The sequence below is a fragment of the Macrotis lagotis genome, unplaced genomic scaffold, assembly GCF_037893015.1.
Source record: "Macrotis lagotis isolate mMagLag1 unplaced genomic scaffold, bilby.v1.9.chrom.fasta BILBYCTG392, whole genome shotgun sequence".
Lineage (NCBI taxonomy): Eukaryota > Metazoa > Chordata > Mammalia > Peramelemorphia > Peramelidae > Macrotis > Macrotis lagotis.
The window spans coordinates 19300-45194 of record NW_027422299.1 but is presented as its reverse complement, the minus strand read 5'-3'; the positions used below and the strand labels follow the sequence as shown (position 1 = coordinate 45194).

The 25895-nt window shown below is 38.8% G+C and overlaps 1 pseudogene; it reads right to left on the bottom strand.

Annotated features, from left to right (window-relative positions):
• Positions 1–15879: 15879 nt before the first annotated feature.
• On the bottom strand, positions 15880–25206 carry LOC141504143 (fizzy-related protein homolog pseudogene; annotated as a pseudogene).
• Positions 25207–25895: the final 689 nt, after the last annotated feature.

Here is a 25895-nt window from a genome sequence, read left to right as displayed (position 1 = left end):
TTGGTAATTTGATAGTCATGACATTAGAAGTATAATTTAATTTTGATAACATTGTCATTTTTGCAACATTTGTATGAACTGGGTTTGGGATTTAGATTGTTCATATTTTTAAATTGGTATTTTATAATTGAATCTATGGAATTCATTTCTTTGTGTGTTTTGGGAGGTTGAATGCCTGATAGTTTATGCATTTCATAGTTATTTATAACAAGACTTCCTTTTCTCCTTTTGTATTGTTCTTATAATAAAACTGAATTATTGTTGATTATTGAGAATTTATTCTGTAGCCTAGGAATTTGTTGACTATTAATTGTCTCAATTAGTATCTTTACAGAGGACAGAGACAAGGTGGCAGAGTAAAGGAAGGGATTCCTCAAGCTTTCCTCCAAACCGTTCCAAATACCTTTCAATTAATGACTCTAACCAAATTCTAGAGTGACAGAATCCACAAAAAAGACTTAATGAAATAATTTTTCATCCCAAGACAATTTGGAAGGGTCTGTCACATCTGGGTTAGACAAGGCAGTCAGCACAGCCTGGTTTAATACAGAGCAAATAGGCTCCAGCCCTGCAATAACAGACTGTGGGGCACCTCCTTCCAGATGGTGAGAGTTTCTAGATCCCTCAGTCCAGAGATTGCCAAGTACAATTGGGAAGGTGAGTAGGAAAGTCAGTGCAAGCCTCAGTACAGACCCGGTCCCAGGAGCAATCTTAGTGAGACACTCAGTAGTTGCTTCCAGGATTCTATGACTTCACCCATACACATATGCAGGTCTTGGTCTGAGATCTCATTCTCAGGAAGAGGAGCAAAAGTGCAGTAGAGCTTACTGTCTGCAGTGAAGCAGAAACTCTCCTCACAGTTCCAGGGCAGAAAGAAGTGTTTGTGTTCATCCAAACATCATAGCACAGGCCAAAAGAGGAGGCATAGCCTCTTGTGAAATCTTGAAAGAATTGAAAACTTGCAGTCACCTTGTTGGGGGCTGGCCCAGAAAACACCTAAAAAACCCCTCAAAAGCTTGGGACAATGCATCTTCCACCCTGGAAGCAGAGCCTCACCTTAAAAAAGAGTTAAAATCAAGTCATAGGCTGGGAAAATAAGCAAACAACAGAAGAAAACAAATCCAACCATAGACAATTACTTTGATGAAATGGAGGCTCAAACTATATTTTCTGAACATAACAAAGGCAAAAGTTCTGAATCCAAATCCTCCAAGAAAAATATGAATTAGTCTCAGAGTATGGAACAACTCAAAAATGATTTTAAAAGTCAATTATAGGAAGTAGAGGAAAACATGGGAAGAGAAGTGAGAATGATGTGGGAAAATCATGAAAACTCAGTCATAAGCTTGGTGAAGGAGGTACTAAAACATACTGAAAAACTTAACATCTTAAAAACCATACATGACCAAATGGAAAAAGATGTCCAAAAAGCCAATGAGAAAAAGAATGCCTTAAAATGGAAAAAGTGACAAAAGGAAAGGAGATAAAAAAGTTCACTGAAGAAAATAACTTCTTAATAAATAAAAGATGATGATTTTATGAGAAATTACAAAACAATAAAACAAAAAAATAAGAAGAAAAAACTAGAAGAAAATGTGATATACATGTCATTTGGGAAATGACCTGGAAAACAGATCTAGGAGAGATAATTTGAAAGTTATTGTACAACTTGAAAATCATGACCAGAATAACTTAGACATAATTTTTCAAGAAAATATCAAGGAAAACTGTACTGATATTCTAGAAGCTGCAGGCAAAATAAAAACTGAAAAAATACACCAATCAATTCATTAAAGAGATGTGTAAATCAAAACTTTCAGCAATATTAATAGTCCAATTTCAGAGCACCTATTTCAATGAGAGAATATTGCAAGGAGTCAGAAAGACATAATTTTATTATTGTGAATCCAGAGGGAGGATAACACAAGATTTAACAGCTTTCACATTAAGACTCATGCTTATTTTTGCAATATGAATATTGTAGTAGTATTTTTCATGAAAACACATTTTAACCTATATTAAATAATTTGTTTTCTCAGTTTGAGGGGATTGGGCAGGAAGGAAAAGAGAGAATTTTGAACATAAAGTTTTAAAAGCAAATGTTCAAATTTATTTTTTGGGTAGAATTAAGAAAAAATAAAATAAAATAAATTCAAGTTTGAAAAAAGCAAAAAGAAAATCAAATTACCAGTTTGAAAAATGAAAAAGTTTAATCACCAATAAAGAAGTTAAAATAACAATTCAGGACTATTTTGCCCAAATGGTATGCCAATAAAATTGGCAATCTAAGTGAAATGGATGGATATTTACAAAAAAAAATACACTGCACAGAATAACAAACTATGAAATTAAAGGTTTATGTAAACCCATTAATGAAAAAAAGAAATTGAACAACCATCAGTGAACTTCCTAAGAAAGAGTCGACATGACCAGATAAATTTACAATTGAACTATACCAAATATTGAAACACAATTAATTCTAATTCTATATTAGTCATGTGAAAATATAATCATTCTTTCTAATCAGTATGTTGTTGGTACCTAAACCACAAATAATCAAAACAGTGAAAGAATATTACACACTGATTTACCTTTTGAACCCAAAAATTTTAAATACAATATTAAAAAATTAAATAAAATAATAACAAAGCAATTAGAGTAAGATATTCCTAGGATAAAACGCAAGGATCAGATAGACATTATACTAGGAACGAAGGTTTGTTCAATATTAAGAAAATTATTATCATAATTTACTATATCAATTGTAAAACTATTGATTATGTCAATAGATGCTTATAAAGCTTTTTTACAAAATATAGCATCTAATACTATTAAAAATATGAAAGAACATCAATATAAAGGAGGCATTCCTTAAAATGAGAAGCAGCATATATCTAAAACCACTAAAAAGTATTATATGAAATGTTAATAAGCAGAAGCAATCACCATAATATCAGAGGTGAAAGAAGGATATACATTATCACCACTATTATTCAATACTGTACTATAAATATTAGTCATTGGACTAAGAGAAGAAAAAGAAATTGAAATAGAATGAACCGCAAGGAAACAAAACCCTCACTTTTTGCAGATGATATGATGATATGTGGAAAGAATTCTAGAAAATCTTCTAAAAATGTATTAAAGCAATTAACAACCTTTAGTAACTTTTCAGGATACAAATTGAACCCAAAAGGTCATCGCATTTCCAACAAGGACCAGTAACACAGACAGAAAGAGAAATTCAAACTTAAATAACTACCAAGTTTTTAACTACCAAGAAAAAGTAAAAACTATATCAGCAATAAGACAACCAATTTTAATAGAAATAAAATCAGATTTAACAACTGAAAAAATAACAATTACTAAGGGACTAACTTATCTATTACTACTTGTATTTCTACATAAATTAATCTACTTATTCACTACCATACAAATCAAACTACCAAAATTATTTTATTGAGCTATAAAAATTTTTTTCTGAATTTTCTGATTTCCAATTTCTCTCCTTTTCACAAACCCCTCTGCCAACCAGTGTAAATGGAAAGAAAAATATAAAGTATTCATATAAAGACATGCAAAATATTTTTCCATACTTGCCAGGTTACAAAAAATAGTCTAAGAATAATTAGGTTAGTGTGAAAAAAGCATGCTTCAGTATTCTTCTGTTCTATCATTAGACTTGGATAGCTTTTTTCATTATAAGTCCTTTGGAAATGTTGTAGTTTGTTCTAATGATTTGAGTAGTTAAGTTGATCACATATGATCATCATTACAATATTGCTGTTACTATGCACAATGTTCTCCTGCTTTTGTTCACTTTACTTTGCATCTATTTAAATAAAGCTTCTCAGGTTTTTCTGAAATCATCTCCCTCATTATTTCTTATATCACAAATATTATATTACTTCACAATCATAAACACAGCTTGCTTAACCATTCTCCAATTGATGGACATCCCTTTAACAAACTGCAGCACATCCTTTAAAACTTTCTTCTTGCTTCCTTCTTTCCTTTTCTCTCATTCTCTCTCCTTCTCTCTCCTTCCTTCTTTCCTTCCTTCTTTCCTTCCTTCCTTCCTTCCTTCCTTCCTTCCTTCCTTCCTTCCTTCCTTCCTTCCTTCCTTCTTTCCTTTCTGTATTCATTTATTATCTTTCTCGGATTTTTTAGTCTACCGTATCTTTCATAACATGACTACTATGGGAATATGCTTTCCAAAACTACACATGTATAGCTTATGTCAGACTGAGTGTCATCTAAATGAGGATGTTCAGCAGATGGAAGAGAATTTGGAACTCAAAAATTCAATAGTGAAAATTTAAAATGGATTTTACATCTAATTCTGTCAAAGACTAAATAAAGTTTTGTTTTGTAAAAAGGAAAAGACTTCTGACTAAAGCAAATTTAACTTGTAGCTCAAAAATATTCTTCTCAACAATATACCTGGCAAATTATCCTCTGCTGTTATTTAGAAAGTATATGAGATTTATTTAATCAGCTTTAAGCATGAAAACCAAATAATCATGATAAATTCCACAATTCCACATGAAAAGTGATTTTTTTGGCCTCTTTGAAATGTTTTAGGCAAAGCATTTCCAAGTTTCAAAGCATCAGATGAAAATTTTTATAAAAATTAACCATGGGTATATGCAAAAAATATATTGCATACAAATGAAACAAGTAACAATACATAATTCCTCTTTTGAAGATCAAAAATGCAATGAAAAAAAGCCTTTAATCCAGGGATTACAAACACAAAGGAAATAATCAAAATAGAGTCTTAATAATGAAACCCTAAAACTCAATTTGAAAAAGTAAAATAATAGGAATCAAATGATAATTATGTGAAAGAAAATGTTGACTAAATCATAAACCAGAATTTCGTGGATAATGCTAAAGTCATCCTAAGAAAAGAATTCATATTTCTACAAACAGCCATTAAGAAAATAGAAAAAGAGAAGCTCAAAGAAATGGAATATGCAAGTAAAACATTAAAAACCAAACAAAGAAATAAAAATGAAATAAGCTTTAGAAATATATTGACATTAGAAGAAAAATATATATTAAAAAACATAAAACAATAAATGAAATCTAAAATTGATTCGTGGAAAAGGCAGTTAAAATAGATAAATCATTTTCTAAGCTAATTTGTAAAAGGAGGACAAAATCCCAAAATACAAAATAACAAATGAATGAAGTGAAATCACTACAAAACTAAACAATTTCATGATAACTCAACAGTGAAAAAAAGGAATAAAGGAAACAATGTTGGACTATAAAATATTCAAATTATCAAAAGACAAGATTGAGTTAATAAATAAGTGAATTTCAGAAAACTAAATAGAATTTGGTATAATGGAGCTTCCAAGGAAAAAGTCCAGATCCTTTTGAATCAATAGAAGAATTCTACCAAGCTTTTGGAAGAACAATTAGTACCAAAGTCTCCCAAAACATTCTAAAAAAACAAGGTATACCATCCCTTACTGGGACACTTTATGAGCAAATATCTTCCTAATCATGAAACTTTGGAAACATAAAACAAAGGAAACTATAGCCCTACATCAGTAATGAATATAGACACAAAAAGATTAAACAATACTATGCAAATACACTGCAGCAATTTTTAATCTCTTTTTCCAATTATGTGTATTTATAGCTTTCACCAATTATTTTTAGCAAGGTTTTGAGTTACACATTTTCCTCTCTCCCTCCTTTAACTACCCCCTCTCCCGACAGAAAGAAATAAAGTATAGATCATATATGAATAAGTATGCTAAACAGAAATCCATATTAACTATATTGTCAAACAAGATTCAAATCTAAATGTGGAAAAAATTAGAGAAAAATATCATAACACATAAGAACTTTAAAAATATTGAAGATAGTAAGTTTTGGATTGCATTTAAATTCCAAAATTTCATCACTGGATATGGATTGTATTTTCTAACACAAGTGTTTTAGAATTCGTTTTTACTACTGTATTGCTGAACTGAATGAGTTCATCATAGTTGTTCATAACCCTCTGCTGCTATTTTTTGTTCTCCTCACTTCACGAATATCATTTCATGCAAGTTTTTATAGGCTATTATGAAGTCCCATGTGTCATTATTATTTTTTTTAAGTTTTTGCAAGGCAAATAGGGTTAAGTGTCTTGCCCAAAGCCACACAGCAAGGTAATTATGAAGTGTCTGGGGTCGGATTTGAAATCAGGTCCTCTTGATTCCAGGGCCGGTGCTCTATCCGCTATACAACCTATCCTCCCCTTTCATTATTTCTTGTAAAATAATCGTGTTCCATCACATTCATATCCAACAATTTGTTCCGTTTATCCCCAATTGTGGGAGAAGCCCTAAAATTCTAATTCTTTGCCACAATGAAAAGAGCTGTTATATTATTGAACATGTGTATTTTGTACCCTTTTTGTGGTATCTTTGGGATACAGATAAAGTAGTGGAATTTCTAGCTCAAAAGGTATATTTGTGTGTTTGTGTGTGTGTGTGTGTGTGTGTGTGTGTATTTATCTCCAAGAAAGGTTAGCCCACTTCAGAACTCCACCAAAAGTGCATTGATATCAGTTTTCCCCACATTCCCATAAGTTCAATTTTAATCATATTGGCCAGACTAATTGGTATGAAGAAGTATCTCAGAGTTGCTTTAATTTGCATTTCCTTAAGCAATAATGATTTAGAGCCCTTTTTCAACACAGTTCTTAAAGTGAGAATTGACTTTTTTGGGGAAATGACTTCTTTACTTATAAATTTAACTCAGTTTTCTCTATATATTTTAGAAATGAATCCTTTATCAGAAACACTACTTCTAAAAATTCTTTCCCAACATACTGCTTTCTTTCTAATCTTGCTTGCAAAGATTGTATTTGTGAATAAACTTTTCAGTTTAATGTAATCAAAATTATCCATTTTGTATTTTATACTGTTCTCTGTCTTTCCTTTTTTCATAAGTGGTTCCCCTTTCCATAAGTCTGACAGATGAACCATTCCTTGTTCTTCTGATTGGCTTATAATATCACCTTTTATGACTTAATCTTATAAAAATTTAGCCCTCACCTTGGTATAGGGCATGAGATGTTATCCATGACTACATTCTTCAAAAAATTCTTCCAATTGTCCCAGAAGCTGCTATCATACCTCAGAAACTAGATCCTTTGAATTTATCAAATGATAAATTATTATACTCATTTATTACTATTTCTTTTTTATCTAATCTATTCCACTGACAAAATTACAATTTATCCAATAAATTAATCCTTATAATTAAAGAAAGAATTATAATCAAAGTTCCAAAGAATCTAATTTTAGAAAAAAAGAACTATAAAAAGAAAGACACCAAAACTAAATGATTATCTCAATAAACGAAGAAAAATCTTTGTAGAATTATTTCACTCTTTCCTGCTGAAAATCCTATAACACATAGGCCCAGAAAAACATTGTTCAACTGCATGAAAAGCATCTACATTTAAATAAAATCAGGTATCATATAATACTGTAATACACTAGGAACTTTCTCAAGAAATTTGATTGTAAATTAAGGATACCCAAGTTTACCTGTTTCATTCGAGTTTTAGAAATACTAGAAATAGCAACAAAATGAAAGAAAGAAATCAAAGCCATAAAGGTAATCAGAAGAAAAAATGAGCCCTATGTGTTCATTATATAATTTTTATATAATTCATTATATAATGCTGTACTTGAAAAATCTTAGGAAATCAACTAAGATTTTAATCAAGCCAGGAAAATTGAAATTTATATAATATGAATTCAACAATGAATTCTACATGTTTTTAATAAGGAATTTACAAAAAAGTCATAACAGAAAGGGAAATCCCATTTTAAAAGCTTGTTCCATTCTTCCTCTCTTCCTCTCTTCCTCCCCCCCTCTCTCTTTCTTTCTTTCTTTCTTTCTTTCAATCTTTTTAGGTTTTTGCAAGGCAATGGAGTTAAAGTGGGTTGCCCAATTCCAAAAAGCTATGTCGGATTTGAACTCAGGTTCTCCTGACTGGTGCTCTATCCACTGCACCACCTAGCAACCCGAAACTTAGAAAAGCTTCAAAAGGGATAACTACCTATAGATTTACATATCAAAGTAACTGTATATCTGTATAGATTTAGTTACATGAGACTCCCTAAAGAAATGAATAAAAACAGAAATAGGAAGAAGAATATTAAGTGAATATGACTAGGCAACTTAAACAGTTTTTATTACACTAGTCAGAAACTTTATTAAACTTGACAACAGTCAATAAAAATTATTTCGATATTCAAGATATCTCAAATATCATGTGAAATGATGAAAAGAAATAGGGAAGAAAGGAAAATACCACACAGAGGCCTCTAACTGTATAGTAAGAAAACAATTATCAAAATCATCTGGTATTGATTCTTTTTTAAAACAGTGAATTTGATAACTGGATCAGACTAGACAAGAAAGAATAAAAACCCATAGATGAATTCCATGCACTAGTGTCTAGTAGTTTCTAGAAAACATAAGTTATTTAGGAACAAATTGCCAGGAAAACAATAGATTCAAAATTGAAATGTGAATTATAAATTTATTGATCATGTTACCAAAAAAAAAAGGTTAGAAGTGAAACAGATTCAATAAGTATTATATACACGGGTAAAAAAAAACTTAGACAAAAAGAAATAGAAGCAATTACAAAAATGAAATATAAAATATTCTTTACATGAAACTTGAAAAAATTCTGCACAAATAAAATTAATGTATCTCTGATAAGAAAAGAAGTGATTAAATGGGAAGAAATCAATGAATCAAAATTCTATAATGAAGACTTGGTATTCCAAATATAGAACTAACATATATATATATATATATATATATATATATATATATGCATAATAGTTTTAAATAATAACTTTTTGACAAGGGAAAACTGGTGTAAATTTATAAGCAAATTAGGAATGGTCAAAAGATGACTCATTTTGTTGGCATAATCTGTCCCTACATATCTTGGCTTTCTTCTTGTCATCAGACTTGGCTTAAAGTCAACCTACACATACTCAGTTAACTTATAAAACATCTATGAAAAGAACCTCAGCACAGTTTTCCATAATAATTTTTATAATATTGTATCAAGAGTAGTTTTATCGTAGTTTTCAGGTAGTCTGACTTTTTTATATTATTTCTCCTCCATCTACTCTCTAGATCATTTGTTTGACTGATGAGTTATTTCACTTTCTCTTCTATTTTTTCATTTTTTTTGATTTTGTTTACTTTTTTCTTGGAGTCTTAAAAATCATCAGCTAAGGGACAGTTAGGAGGTATACTGGATAGAGCACCAGCCCTGGAGTCAGGAGGACCTGAGTTCAAACCTTATCCCAGACATTTAGTTATTCCATAGCTGTGTGACCTTGAGCAAATCACTTAACCCCACTGCCTTGTAAAAACAAAAACAAAAAAAAATTATTACATCTCCTCACCCAATGCAATTATTTTCTTCCCTCAGTGTTTGATTCTACAATTCAAATTGACTGACTTTCTTTTCACAGTTTTCTTGACTTTCTTGATTGCTCTTATTTTATTTCTAATTTATTTCTCAATTTCTCTTACTTGATTTTTAAGGTCCTTTTAAATTTCTTACAAGAACTCTTTTTGTGCCTGGAAGCATTTGAGATTTCTCATTGAAACAGGAGTAATTTTTTTAGCTACATTATCTTCCTCTGAACCTGAACCCTGATCTTCCTTAGCACTATAGTACTTATCTACGGTTGAGTTCTCTCTCCTTTGCTTGTTTATTTTAATTTTAACTTCCTTTTTAGCTGCTGTTAGCATAATCTAGTCCTAGTACTTGTCGTTTCTTTTAGCAAATACTATCCATCACAATCCCATACTAATATTTGTTTAGCCATTCCCCAACTTATGGATATCACAAAGCTTTTCAATTATTTGGCCATCACAAAAAAAGAGCTGAAAAAAATGTTTATTTTATCTTTTTTCTTTTCCTTTGATATCTCTGGGATGCAGACCTAGTAGTGGTATTGATGTGGCAAAGCATATGCAGTTTTATAGGCCTTTGGTCATACTGTCAAATTGTTCTCCAGAATAGTTGGACCAGCTCAGTTCACAATTAGAACAACAATGTTGCTTTAATTACATCTTCATTGGTGATATATTCATTCTTTACATTTTTGATACTGGTAATTTGGTTTTATTTTCTTAATCAAGCTAACCAATACTTTATATATTGTATTGATTTTCTCATTCAACCAGCTACTAGTTTTATTCATTAGTTCAATTATTGTGGCTTTTTACTTTCTATTTTATTATTTACTCTTCTGATTTTTCAAGATTTCTGTATTGTTATTAACTGGGGATTTTTAATTCATTCTTTTCTAGTTTTTTTTTTTAAATTGCATGCCCAATTCATTGATTGCCTCTTTCTTTTTTATTTATTTTATATATTTATTTTTATTTATTAAAAATGTACATTTTCTTCTGAGTACTACTTAGGTTGCATTCCAGTTTTGGTATTTTGATTCAGTGCTGCCATTTTCTTTAGTTAAATTATTGATTGTTTCTATGATTTGTTCTTTAATCCACTCATTCTGTAGGATTAATTTCCAATAAATTTTTATCTATCCTTCTAAAGTCTTTTATCAAATGTAATTTTAAATTCATTATAATCCAGAAAGGGTGCATTTCATATTTTTGCCTTTTCTGTATTAGTAAGGTTTTTAATGACCTAACACAAGGTCACTTTTTAAGGGACCATGTACAAGCTGAAAAAATGTATATCCTTTTCTATTTTCATTCAGTTATCTCCATATCTAACTTTCACAAAATTCTGTCATCTCTTTAACTTCTTTCTTGTTTATTTTATGGCTAGATGTATCTAGCGCTCAAAGGGGAATGCTGAGATCCGTTATTAGAAAAGATTTACCATTTCCTTCTATAACTCATTTAGCTTTTTCTTTGAGCATAAGAATGCTAAGCTATTTCATCTTCATATGTTTAATATTGATATTATTTAATTGTTTATGCTACCTTTTAGCACAGTATAGTGTAATCAATTATCTTTTAATTAGGTCTATTTTTTCTTTTTGCTGTGTTTGAGGTCATTATTTCTACCCCTGCCTTTTTTCCCTCAGCTGAAGCATAATGGTCTACTCTGGCTCTTAATAGGAACTCTGAGTATGTCTATTTCAAGTATGTTTCTTGCAAACAGCATGTTGTTAGGTTCTAGTTTCTTATGTCTTCTGCTATCTTCCTCCACAAAATGGGTGAGTTCATCTCATTCAAACTCACAGTTATAACTGCTGTTTTCCCCTCCATCCTGTTTTCTTCTGTTTATCCTTCTGTCTCTCTTTTTATACACTGTCCGTCCTCAAAAGCTTGTTTTGGTTGTGACCAATGCATTCCTTAATCTGTCCTCCTTTTATCACCAATTTTCCTTCCACTTAAGGTTCTCTCCTACTTTCCTGTTGGGTAAGACAGATTTTTATGCCCAATTGGTTGTATATATACTTCCCTCTATGAACCAGTTCTGATGAGAGTGAAGTTCAAGCACTGCCTGTCAACCCTCATTTTCCCCTCTAATGGAATTCTTTTTTTTTTAGGTTTTTGCAAGGCAAGTGGGGTTAAGTGGCTTTCCCAAGGCCACACAGCTAGGCAATTATTACATGTCTGAGGGCGGATTTGAACTCAGGTCCTCCTGACTCCAGGGCAGGTGCTCTATCCACTGTGCCACCTAGCTACTCCTCTCCACTGTAATTCTAATGTCAAAACTTGCTTGTGCCCCTCTTTTATGTAAAATAATTTTCCCTATTCTTCCTCTCCTTTTTCTCCTCCTAATGCATCCTTTCTTATCCCTTCATTTTTTTTGAGATCATCCCAACATTCTATGTGGAGCCCCTTTTAGAATGCCCTCACTCTGTATCTGTACTTCACAGTGTCTCCTTCCTTCCCCAGAAACTCTTACCGTATGACTCTCAGGGCCAGGGTCCTCCCCTCCCTCCCAAATTCCATGGATCCATCTGCAATCATTCCTTTTATATTTTTTCTGCATCTGTGTATGAATGTTCTCATCTCCCCTTTCCTAAGTAGGGATTGCTTCTTTCATTGCACTTGTATCCCCAACACCCAGCATAGGTGCTTGGTAGCAACTTACATGGCTGGAGGTTGGGAAGTAATGAAGATGACCTAAGGCCCACTTGGGGTCAGCCAGTTCTCAAGCCAGGAGCCACCCTGCCATCCTACCCCCAATCAGTTGAATGACCTCCATTGTCCTCATCCTGGCTTTCCCAAACCTCTTGCTCTTGGATTCACCAGCATGAGGCATACAGTGTCCTCTTAGGTGTCTTTTTCTGGCTCACAAAGACTGGTCTTCTCTGGAGCTGTCGGGAAGGCTGGAAACTTTTTTTTTTTTTTTTAGCTTTTTGCAAGGCAAGTGAGGTTAAGTGGCTTGCCCAAGGCCACAGAGGTAGGTAATTATTAAGTGTCTGAGACCGGATGTGAACGCAGGTACTCCTGAATTCAAGGCCAGTGCTTTATCCACTACGCCAGACCAAGAATGCTGGAAACTTTTAAGTCATCCCCCAAGATGTCTCTTTGCCTTCACATGGGCTGGCTAGACCACATTCTCCATTCCATTCTATTTTTAGCTCAGGAAGACCTTGGAGAGTAAAGGTCTGCTCAGTCAAAGCATGACATGGACCTGGGATGGGGCTCATAGCTCTGGGCCCATGGGGTCAGTGGGATGGTGTCTTCATTCAGAAGGGCTTTACCTGTCCTGGGCCCACGCTAAGAGCTCTTTTCTTGAGTCTGCCTCTCTTCTCCAGCAACACTGCCCTCATTGGTGGCCACCACTTGCCTCGGAGTGCTTGGCCAACTCCTCAGTAGGCTGCTAGGCTAGCTGCTGCCAGCTGGAGGCTTTGGGCAACTCTGGGCCTGGCTCTTGCCACTAAGCCCCCCTACTTGGGCTTCCAGGCCAGCGATGAAAGTAGTCTTAGAACCAAAATGTCATAGGAAGAAAGGACCTTAGCACCTAGAATGAAGAACTAGAAGAAACCAGGGAACAGAGGCTACTGGGGAAATTGGGGACCTCAAAGCACTGGGTCATTGAATGGGAGACATGACAGGGCCATCTATGGACACACATACACAGTCCATCGGAGCAAGAAGGAACCTGAGAAAATGGTGGAGCTCAAAGACTCTTAGAACATAGACCAAGAGGGGACCTCAGAGGCTATAAAAGAGAAACCGACAGACCTGAGCATGACCGCATACCACAGTCCAGCTAGACATGGAATGGATGGGTGTTGGTCGGAATCTAACATGACTCCCTTATTTTACTGATGAACACCTGAAATGCAGCGATGGGGAGGGACCTGGGCCACGTTGCAGAGTTCATGAGTGCCAGAGCCAGGAGAAAGGAAAGGTAGATGGTCTTAGATGGCACAGTCAGGGATACACGATCACTGGCGCTAGAGAAGTTTGAATCAATTCCTTCCATCCTCAATCTCTATCTTGGCTACTCATGTGCACCTGAGATCTCCCTGATTTTCAGTGGGTCTCCTGCCAACAACATATGTGCCTGCCTGCCCACACCAGGGGGCTGCTGATCCCATCCTCCCCCTCCACCCTCACCTTGGGAAGGTCCACACCATGAGCTAGTGAGCCTTCCTCACTTTCTTCTGCCATGACCAGAGAAGCACTGGGGCCATCTACCTTTCATCCCTCATCCTCACCATGTGACCAAACCATCTGTTCTTCCTATCGTCTGCTTCCCTCATGACATCCTTAAAATCCCTCACTGGTTCTGGGCTGCAGTTTGGAACGCTGAAAAATGGACTCCCTGAAAAAAAAGATACCAAACAAATTAATCACTCCATAAGGCAGCAATAAATATTTGAATAAAGCAAAATGATTGAAAAATGAGAGAAAATGAAAGATAACTGATATTTTTTTAAAATGATCTGGAGAATAAGCAAAGGATTTATTTAGGAACCACTGAACTCTTGAAAACAATGTTTTTTTTTTAAAAAGTTAACTCAATATATTTCAAGAAATCATAAATAAAATCCATCTGGATCTGTTAGAACCAAATAAACAAAATAAATATTTAAAGACTTCACCCTTCATTTTCTGAAAGAAAAAGTCTCAAGGATATAAAAACAAAAATCCAGAGCTCCCCTGCTAGCAAAAATACTCTAAGTACTAAGAAAGACAGAATTGAAGTACCCAGATACTACAGTGAGGATCATACAAGAGATGGAAGCTTCTTCCAAAAATGAAAGGAAATTTAGGATACAATATTCCCAAAAGAAAAATATGTAAGCCAAGGACAAATTACAATCTTTTTAGATTGCATAATCACACAGGCCCTTTAACAGAATACAGGATTCCTGATGAAAAGACTTGAGCTTAGTAGGATTTCTGAAATGTAAATACAAGAGTACAGCAAAATCTAGAAAAGTAAATTTATTGAAGCAATTGATGGTCCAGACTCTAACAAAAGGAAAAGATATAAGGGTCCCTTCAAAGCCTAAATACTCCAAAGAGTAGTGAGGAAGTTAAATAAGAAAAACACAGAGGACCATGGGGGTATACATTGATTTTCTTCTTAGGGTTTTAAAGAGAGTAAAGAGAAAGAAGTCACTAGTGTGGAAAAGAAGGAGTCGAACTTGCTTTATCTCATAACTGAAGTTAAGAAGAATAAATGCAAGGGGCAGCCAGGTGGCACAGTGAAGGAGGAGGAGGAGGAGGAGGAGGAGGAAGAAGTAGTGGTGAAATAGGCAACAGAGGAACACCATTTTAATATGAAGCAGATAAAGGATGAACACTGACACATACAGCTTCTGTATAGATATATAGCAGACTGTACAGGCTAACAAGGTGGGGGTAGGAAGAAGGGATTGATATGAAGGATAATACTAGGGAAGAAAAGAGCCACAAGTTAAACAAATTTCTTGATCCTGAAAGGTTGATTGATTAAAGGGGAGGGGGGGACAGAGAAAGAACAGAACACTATGTAAGGAGGGCTACCTTAGATTTCCTCTTAGAAACAGGGAATGGGGTGGCTAGGTGACACAGTGGATAGAGCACCGGCCCTGGAGTCAGGAGGACCTGAGTTCAAATCCCACCTCAGACACTGAATAATTACCTAGCTGTGTGGCCTTGGGCAAGCCACTTAACCCCATTGCCTTGCAAAAAAAAAAAAAAAAACCCGAAAAAAAGAAAGGAAATTGGAGAATAGCTAAACAAATTGTGGCATATGAATGTAATGGAATGCTATTGCACTGTATTATTTCAGAGAATCTTGGATGATAGGAACTGGCAGAGAATGAAATGAGGAGGACCAGAGGATCAATTTATAAAAGTACGACAACACTCAAGAATTTTTTAAATTCTGAACTTAAATAATAGAAAAATAGCATTTTCATGCACAAAAAAAGCACAAAAATGATGTTATAGGTAAACCATGAACGGACATTTCATATGGCTTGCTTTTTATAAAGTACAGAATAAATTCTATACATTACTTTCAAAAATGTCTTGCTCACCTCTGCTTCCTTTTGAACTGCTATTTTTCTCCTCTGTATGTATTTAAAGACATTTAAATGATTCTCTTGTGTTTTTGATATTACGACTTTAACCACATGATTTCCCCCCTGCCCCTCCATCACATACACATTGAAAAGAGAGAAAGAAAAAACCATTATGAATGTAAAAATGAATTCACACAATGGCCATGCCCCAAAATATCTCTCTAGCCCTCCCTCTGGACAGGTAGGTAGCCTGCTTCATCAAAGGTCCTTAAAAAAAAAAAAAACAAAACATGGTCATAGCATTGATCAGTTCCTGAGGTTTACAATATTTTTTATTTAAAGACAATGACATCAATTTCAATTTGAAAGAATTTCTACTTAATACCTAATGCATCACTTTACAAGAAAAACTACTTTGTTCCACTTCTATTCTCTCTTAGGATGTAACATATAAAATAAGCCCCACCCCTTTGGAGAATTAGCCTGAATAAACTATAGGGAATGAAATGTGTTCGTGTTTTCCAAACTAGCTGCAAACTGTATTGCATAGTAACATCACAATTTTTCATGGAAGACAGAAGGTTTCACCGTTTTCCTTTAAAAATTGAATTCAAGTGACACTGAACATTCATTTGTTTTGCAATATCAGTGAAACAAGACTTAGGAATAAATATCTCTTATCTCTCACCTTCAAACACGCACAAACATACAAACAGACACAGAAAGACACACACACACACACACACACACACACACACACACACACACACACACACAGAGATCCCAAAATACCTTTTCTAAGATCATTAGATCATTTCCCTGAATTTATCTATTTCTTTTAGTTAAATACAGACCAGGAGCTAAGGGAAGGCAAGAACTGGCTTAATGTTTAAAACTATGTACATATTTATACATCAAGTTCCCCCTCCCCACAAAGTCTGCTGGATACCCCAAAGTATTCAGACAGGCTTCTCTAGAAACACTAATTAGAATAGCTTTCCATGGCTCTTCCCAAAACTGGTCAAGAACGAGCCAAGTAGGAGGTAGGTGAGAGACAGACTTTCCTCCTGCACCTACTTGGGGACAAAAAAGACACTTTCCCACTGCAATCAATTTATCATCTCTCTAGTTTATCACATTTGGGATTTTTAAATAATAATTTTTAAATTTACCAACTAAAAATGTGCCCATTGATTGACCACTTGCCCTCATTTCCCTGGAGATGTGGCTGGTTAGTCCCCATTCACAACCTCCTCCTGCTTCTCTCAGGTAGATGCTTGAAAAATTAAGAATTGATTTTCACAAAGGAAACAAACAATTCATCCCACTAGGCCATTTTTTCCCTTCAGCATGGGCCTCCTAGTTTTCTTACCTCCCGGGAACTGGAATTCCCACTTTTCCCCCTTCAAGTTCCCCCCTTTTTGTCATAAGAAAAGCTGGCCCCAAAGGCCTCAGCTTTCAGGCCAGCCCACCCTGAATGAAGGGGCTCCACACACCAAACCCCCTCCCCCCATTACCGTTTCCCTATCAAGACAACCAAGACAAGGATGGGGACAGAAGCTTACTCTTTGCTTGTTTCTCCCAAAGATTCCTGCAGATGGACCCATCCCATTCTGGTGGGCTCCCGGTTCCTCTTTGTGATGAATGACATCCTAACTCCTAAATAATTTTTCCCCAATCTCATTTCCTCCCCAAATAAAATTCTACAACATTCACAATAAAGTCATTAAACAATAAAATTTAACATTTCTCCAGGTCTACCCGGCACTCCATTCCTTTTCTCCTTTCAGTTTCTCAGTCAGATTCTACACATTCTGGTTAAAGTCAGTAATTTTTTTTCGAATGGTTAAGTCTGGTCCAGGAGACGGGCTGGGAAATTATCGGATTCTAGTGAAGAGACTGAGGGCACATGCAGATTTCTTTTCTGAATGAGCTTTACGAAAAACATTCCAAAACCTCAGGCTCTTATCTCCAGACCCTGTAACTATGGTCTGGCCATCAGGAGACAATGCCATATACAGTACTCGATAGCTGTGACCTGGGAGTTTGGCTACCTGGTTCATGGAAGGGTACTTCCAGATGATGATGTGGTTTTCTGAGTAGCCGTGAGTACTGACCATCTCATTGTCTTGCTTGGACCAGGCCAGATTGCACACTTGGGAACCCGTATCGATGCACTGGAGGGGATGCCCCCTCAGGATATTCCAGAAGCAGATGCAGCAGTCAGCTGAACCACCTCCCGATGCCAACAGGCCATGCTGGTGGGGAGACCACGCGAGGGCTTTCACGGCTGCCTTATGATTGGTGTACTGCTGGAATGGCTTTAAACTATGAGAATTCCAGATTTGGAGCCTGTTGTCGTTTCCACCGGAGGCCAGCAGTTGGTGATCTGGGGACCACCTCAGTCCACATACCTCCTGCTTGTGGCCTTTCAGCTTGCGTTGAGAGTGCAGGGAATATGTCCGGATGTCTCTCTGGAGGATCTTTCGGTCTCTGCTCCCTGAAGAAATCTGATCCCCATTCCAGGCCAATGAACTGACCCTGCCTGTGTGGCCCTGCAGTGTAATCACTTTCTTTTGAGCTATCACGTCCCAGATCTGCACAAAGCCTCTGTGTGTGCCAACCGCCAACAAGAAGCCTCTTTCATACCAATTCACTGAGGTCACAAAATCATCTTCCACAAAGAGGTCACACAGTTTAAATATTTGGCTTGTAGTAGCATTCCACAGGTAAACACAGGTGCCCAGGCCCACCGTGACAACATTGAGCCGAGACCAATCCAGCAGGTTCAGATAGAAGTCATCACAGAGGTCAGGGGCCCGGAGGATCTTGAATGGCTTCTTGGAGATGTTCCTATGGAACTGCCGTACGGATGTTAGTAAGGTCTGACTTTCGTTGCTGAGAGGTGATAAAGCATAGGGTGAGACTTCACTGCCGGGGTTGTAGTTCCTATGGGACATGTTATATGAGTAGGTGAAAAGATTCTTTTTATTCTGCTCAAGATACAGCTCCTGGTCTTCTATTTTGGGATCCTGGAGTTTCTGGATCCCCGCTCCCAGCAGCTCATTCTTCAACAGGGCAGAATAGATGAGTTCACTTTTTTTGCTGCCCAAGGTAGAATCTTTGGTTTGGGGTGTCAGATTAGGAAGTCTCTCAGAGTCGTCCTTGCTATAGAAGTTCAGGCCCCAGGTGGCTCCAGCCCTAGAGGGAATGAAGCGGTCCCCCGATGTGTTGGAAAGAGATGCTGAAAAAATGGGCAGTGACAGACTCCAGCTCATCTTGGCCCCAAGATAGTAGTAATTCGCCTGGCACCAGATGAACACACAGTCTCTGATAAAGTCAACTCAGGTCCAAAGTGACGCCTGCTATTGAGCAAGGTCAGACAGATAGAGAAAAGCACACTAGTGGCCTTTAGAGAGTCTTGTGGGACAGTCTTCCTTTGGATATGGGTCTGTGTAGATGAGATGCCTCTTGGTGGCTCAAAACTAGAAAGAAAGGTCAAGGTTAGTCTGGGAAGAAAAGAATTTAGGTTAATGGTAGAGACCAGGAGGCAAGGAATGAGAGATACAAACCAGAGTCAACACGAATGGGGGTGTCTCAAGAAGACAGGAGAACTCTGACTTGGGTCTTGGTTCCACGAGGACTTTTGGCCAAAGTCAATCTGATAGAAGAATTTTCAAGGGAATTCAGACCTGAGGAGAAAGAGTAAGATCAATCTAGGACAGGACTGTGGTCGCAGGTGGCCCATAGGGTGATTTTATGTGGCCAGTTGTGGGTGTACTAAATATATTAGTAAATGAAGATGGGCTACCACAGAGTTCTCCCCAAAATTGCAAATCAAATTATTTTGTCTATTGTTTTAATAAAAGTTTTAGAAGTAAGCTTGCACAGCCCCTGTCTAGGAGAAACAATGCCTAGGGATGACATGGGGATTGTTATGGTCACACTCTGATTGGAGATGTCTTTCAGAATCTTGGGATATGGGAAAGGCCAGAGCAGAACAAGCTCAGATTGGGAACACTAGGGCACATGGACAAGCTCAGTCTAGGAGAAGACTGTTCTTTGGAACATGGCCCTTAAGCAAATGTTTGGGTTCAGTGTAAGAGAAGATGCCTCTACGAGGCCTGTCCTCTGTCCCTGGAACAGGACTCTGGGGCTCTGACCACATTCAGATCCTGATCGCAGTCTAGGACCCCCATAGAACAGCAGCCCCCCCCCACCTCAGCCCCATGGCAGAGGGGTGTGTTTGTGGTCATTCACAGACCAGGATGGAAGATGGAGATTACACACGGAGATGCTTATGGGGGAGTGTCCCAATAACACTCAAAAGCTCAGGAAGCACCCCAAAAACCAGGCACAGGTTGGAGAAATGAGAAAACAGAGAAAAAGGAGGAACATCATTGAGAAATACATTGTCGATGATACCAAGAAGGATCAAAATACTCAATCTGAAGATAAGCAAGTACAGGCTCCTGCATCTAAAGACTCTAAGAAAAATGGAAATTGTTCTCAGGCTATGACAGATCTCAAAAACGACTTTGAAAATCAAGTGAGGGAGACAAGAAAAATTGGGAAAAGAAATGAGAGAGATGCAAAAAGAAGTCAGCAGCTTAGGCAAGGAGATTCAAAAAAATGCTGAAAAGAATAACATGTTAAAAACCAGCATGGGTCAAATGGATAAAACAGTTCAAAAAAGTAATTGAGGAGAAGAATGCTTTAAAAAGCAGATCTGCCCAGATAGAAAAAGAGATAAGAAAGCTCTCTGAGGAAAACAAATCCTTCAGATGCAGAATGGAACTGAAGGAGGCTGCTGAGTTTATGAGAAATCAAGACAATACTTCAAAACCAAAAGAATGAAAAATTAGAAGAAAATGTGAAACTCCTCATTGAAAAAAAAAATGACAGATCTGGAAAACAGATTCAAGAAAGATAATTTAAAAATCCCTGGAATACCTGAAAGTCATGAGCAGGAAAAGAACCTTGACATCATTTTAAAAGATTTCCTACAGGAAAATTGCACAGTTATCCCAGAAGCAGAGGGCAAAATAGAAATGGAGAGAATCCACTGATCTCCCGTGGAAAGCGATCCAAAAAAAAAAAAAAACAACCCCCCCCAGGAATATTGTAGCCAAGTTCCAGAACTTCCAAGTCAAAGAGAACATGTTACAAGCAGCTAGAAGGACACAGTTCAAATATCATGGAGCTGTAGTCAGGATCACACAGGACTTAGCAGCAAGTACATTCAAAGCTAGTAGGGCTTGGAATATAATATTCCTGAAGGCAAAAGAGCACAGAATGCAACCGAGAATCAACTACCCAGCAAAACTGAACATCCTCTTCAGGGGTAAAAGATGGACTTTCAATGAACCAAGGGAATTTCAAATGATCCTTGTCGAAATGGGCAGAGCTGAATAGAAAGTTTGATCTTCAGATACAAGGCTCAGATGGAGCATAGAGAGTGGAGGAGAAAGGGAATATATGAGGGACTTGATGATGAACTACATGCAATCCTACATAGAAAATTGACACTGATAATACTCGTATAAACCTTCTCATTTAATAGAGAAGGCAGAAGGAGCTTTTATAGATGAAGCACAGGAGAGAGCTGAATTTGAAGATATAATATAGTGTAAATTTGGAGTCAATGACTAAAAGGGAAATGTAATGGGAGAAAGAAAAAGGAGAGGAGGAATAGGTTAAGATATTTCCTATAATAAGATTTTTTTTTATTTCAATGAGCTATTGCAATAATATGAAAGTGGGGAAGGCAAGGGGGAATGAGGGAAACTTCGCTCTCATCAGAGGTGGCTAGGAGAGGAAACAGCATACATACTCAGTGGGGTAAGGACATCTAGAGTAAGAAGCAGAGAAAGGTGGCAGGGGTAAGGGGTGGATGTGAGAGATGGAGGAGAGGATGGACTGTGCTGGGAGCCTGGTCAGATATAACACATTTTCTTTTTTACTTCTTGCAAGGGCTGGGATTGGATGGCCTGTCCGGGACCATAGTGCCAGGTGGATGCTGGGTCTAAGGGATGATATGTGGGCTCAGGGCCTCTTGGACCAAGGGCCAGGGATCTGTCTGTTGCTCCACTCAGCTACCATACAGCACATTTAAGAAGAGGGACAGAGTGAGAGGAGAGGGAAAATATAGTATATGGTAGTGGTAAAGTACGAATGGAGGGAGTTGCGATGAGCAATGGCAACGGTGGAAAATTATGGAAGTAGCTTTTCTGATGCATTTATCATAAAGAATGTGATCCACTTGAGACAGAGCTGGAGGTGTTAGAACAAAGACTGAAGCACATTTATTATCATCATCATCATCATCATCGGGGGGGGGGGGTTTGCAGGGCAAATGGGGCTGGGTGGCTTGCCTGGGGCCACACAGCTGGGTGATTATTGGGTGTCAGGTCCCGGATATAGGCTAAGGTGCTCCTGGCTCTAAGGCTGGTGTTCTGTCCACTGCACCACCTGGCTGCACCTATTATTGTTATTGTTATTATTTTTAATTTTAATTTTTTTCTCTTTACTATCACTCATGCAGGTCTATTTGGGGAGGGATGGGGTATTACATTTACTCTTGAGCAAGAACATTTTAGTAATCTATATGAAAACATCATTTGTACAAAAATGAGAATAAATAAATAAATAAAATATTTAAAAAAGATGAGATGCCTCTCAGGAGATGAAAGTGGGAAAATGTCAGTCTCTGGGACAGTCAAGATCAGTCTGAATAAAGAAAAAAACGATTTATTATGGGTCTTCTATGAGCAGGTACTGGGCAAAGTGCTTGGGATATATGACCTCATTGTGGGAAGAAAATGTCACTGAGGAGCTTAGGCCTGGGGAGAATGGTGTAGGTCAGTATGGGAGGAAAAGCCTTCCAGATACTGATGCAGTGAAGAATAGTAAGCAAAGAAGGATACTCACAGGTGGCAGATCAAATGAGGCTTCCTCAGGGAGAGAGCTGCAGGCAAATCGGTGCTGGAGGTCCTCAGACCTTGAGATGGCCAAGGTCAGTCTGACTGGAGAGTCCTTTGTCACCTCACCCCTGGGGACAATGAACACCATCAGTCTCAGAGACAAAACTGGAACTATGCCCAAAGGGCGAAAAAAATGAGCATACCCTTTGATCCAGGAATACCCAATACTGGGTCTATATCTTGAAGAGATGATGAAGAAGGATCTAAACAATATTTGTACAAAAATATTCATAGGAGCCCTGATTCTGGCGGCAAAGAATTGGAAATCAAGTAAATGTCTTTCAATTGGGGAAAGGCTTAGCAAAATGTGGTATATATACAGCATGGAACACTATTGTTCTATTACAAACGAGGAGGGATGGGAATTCAGGGAAGCATGCAGGGATTTGCATGAACTGATGTTGAGTGAGATGAGCAGAACCAGAAAAACACTGTCTACCCTAACAGCAAGCATCATGGGGGTGATGATCTACCTTGATGGATTGGCTCATTCCATCAGTGCACAATCAGGGACTATCTGGGGCTCTCTGCAATGGAGAATACCATCTGTATCCAGAGAAACAACTGTGGAGATTGAACAAAGAGCAAGGACTATTACCTTTAGTTAGGAAAAAAAAAAAAAAAGCCTGATATCTTATTTTTATTTAGGTGTTGGTTTTTTGTGTTTTTTTTTTTTTTTTTTGGCAAGGCATTTGGGGTTAAGTGGCTTGCCCAAGGCTACACAGCTAGGTAATTATTAAGTGTCTGAGACTGAATCTGAACCCAGGTACTCCTGACTCCAAGGATGGTGCTTTATCTACTATGCCTACTAGCAACCCCAGGCCTGATATCTTATTGTCTGATCTTGCTATCTCTTATACTTTATGCTTCTTCCTTATGGATATGATTTTTCTTTCGTCACAGTTAATTTGGATCAATGTAAACCATGGAAATAATATAAAGACTGACAAATTGCCTTCTGTGGTGGGGGGGGGGGTAAGATTAGGGGAAAAACTGTGAAACTCAAAATAAATAAAATATTTTATAAAAAAAAAATCAGTCATCGAGACCAGATGTCCTAGACGGCTTGGGGAAGGGAATATTCATTTATTTTGAGTTTATAGTGTGTCCCCCCTAAACTAAGCTCTTCGCAGACATCTGACTCTGGGAGCAGATGGTTCTCAGGCGTCCTGGCCTGCAGAAAGTGACCACCCTTGGTCTCTGATCTTTTGAGGGGGTTGGGTCTGAGGGAAAAGATCAGTCAATATCAAGGGTCTCATGACCTGTCAAGAGAGGTCAAAGTCAACCTGGGGGCAGGGGAGCCATCGGGGTCTTGGCCTACCAAGGCTGAGAAGGAAAAGAGAGAACAATACTCAGCAGAGGCAGATGAAATGAGGCTTCCTCGGGGAGAGAAGGCGGTGCTGGGCGTCCTCAGGCTGGACAGGTTGGCCCCCAGTCGGCCAGAGGACAGAGACCCAGACCAGTGTGATGCTGGGGTCTCGGGTCTGGGCTGGATGGGCCAGGTCAGTCTCAGAGCGGAGCCCCCGGGGACAGCTTGCAGCAGGGGAAGCGCCCGTGTTCGGGGCCTCCGTGCTCAGGGCCGCGGCTAGACAGCTGCCCAATCTCATCTCCTGGGGGGGCGCTGCCTCTTGGAAGTTCGGGGCGCGGGTGACTGTCCAGGTCACGCTGAAGGCCAGTTTCCGGAAGGGGAAGCGGTTCTGGGGATCCGGTCTGGAGACACAGGCCCAGGTCAGGCTTTGGTTGTCGACCGGCTCTCACCCTTCCGAGTGGTCCGAAGGGCCCCGCATGGAAGTCCAGGTGGGGGCAGGGCTCCCCAAAAGGTCAGTGGGAGGTCAATGGCCTTCCTTGGAGGGCGGCCCTCCGGGGGGATGGGGCGAGGGCTGGGGCGGTACTCACGGGAACGGGGCTCAGCGGGCGCACGGTCCGGCGGAAGTCAGGCCGGAGAGGCCCGGCGGCCAAGAGCAGTTGGAGGCGGGAGAAGACCCGGGCCACCCCCGCTCACCGGAAGTTCCGGCCGACCGTTGGGCAGTGGGCGTCCAGCCAAGATCTAGGCGCGTGGTAGGCGGGGTGGCGGTGCAGGGGGAGGGGCGGCGCGTAACCGTCCTCCGCGCCAGAGGGTGCTTCCGGGCATGGCACTCAGGGGGGCGGGGCCTCCTCTGACCACGCCCCCGTCCCCACAGCGCCCCCAGAGTCCAAGAGAGCAATGGCGCCAGAGATGACAGAGAGGCCCGGCCAAAGGCAGGATGGGAGTCCGGCCCGGGAGCGGCGGAGCCGCAGGGACACAGGGGCGGGGCGGGGGCCGCAGAACCATGGCCGCCTGGCTAAACCGTCATGGAATGATGTCCAAGGAATGATGGTGGCCAAGCCTGGCCCTGGGCCAAGCAAGCACGTTGCTGCTCAGGCTAAAATCGGGCTAGACGGCTCCCCACCAGGCTGATGGAGGAGCACTCAGAAGAGTCTTCCTCTGGCTTCTCAGCTCAGGGAGCTTCCGGGCTGCGGAGTTTTAGCGTGCCATGGCCTAGGTTTGTAGACAGAAGGGGCTAATGGACACCCAAAGATTTCAGAGGGACAGAAGGCAGGACACACTCTTCCCCAGCAGCAGATCTAGACCCTCTCATCTAGCTGGAGGGCTCCGCATCCTGCAATGAGCCTGCTTTGGACCATTTGGGGCAGGGCTGATGGCTCAGCTCCGTTCAGGGCTCTGGAGGCTCAGGCCTGGATTGGGCCTTTGGGGAGGGCCCTGAAGGAGACCTGGGGCCTAGGGCCACGCAATTCACGACAAAAGATGACTTTGGGGGCTCAGTAAACACTGGGCTGATGACTCACTTTGATCCTATGTCTGTTCCATCCACCTCTTTTCCTATTTGACTGTGGCCAAGTGGTTTGAATCGTTACTGCCTTGTAATCTAGTGTGAGGACTGAAAATAGGCCGCCCTCCAAATTTCTGTCCCTTTTGTTCTTTATTTCCCTGGATTTTCCAGACATTTTGGGCTTCCAAATGAATGGTGTGAATCTATTTCTGTAAACGATCTCTTTGGTAGCTTGATAGGTATAACGAAAATGGACATCTTTGGTCACCTTGTCACTTCAATAATAACTGGTATGACCAGCTACGGATACTGCAGATAATTGGAAAAGGACAGCCAGTACTCCCAAGAGGCAATGAAAGCCTGGATCTTGGGAGTGGCCAGATGGAGGTGATAGCTCCTTCAATATCTGTTCCTTCCTCCCCCACTGGTTGACAAGGTACAACAGACTTCCCCACCATGACCTGAGAAGGGATAGGAAACAGACTGAGTAACTTGGATCACCTCCCTCAAATTACCTCCTACCGGCCCCAAAGAGACCATGGGGATCCCCAGATCACTCAGCAGTCTGAGTGCTCCCCATT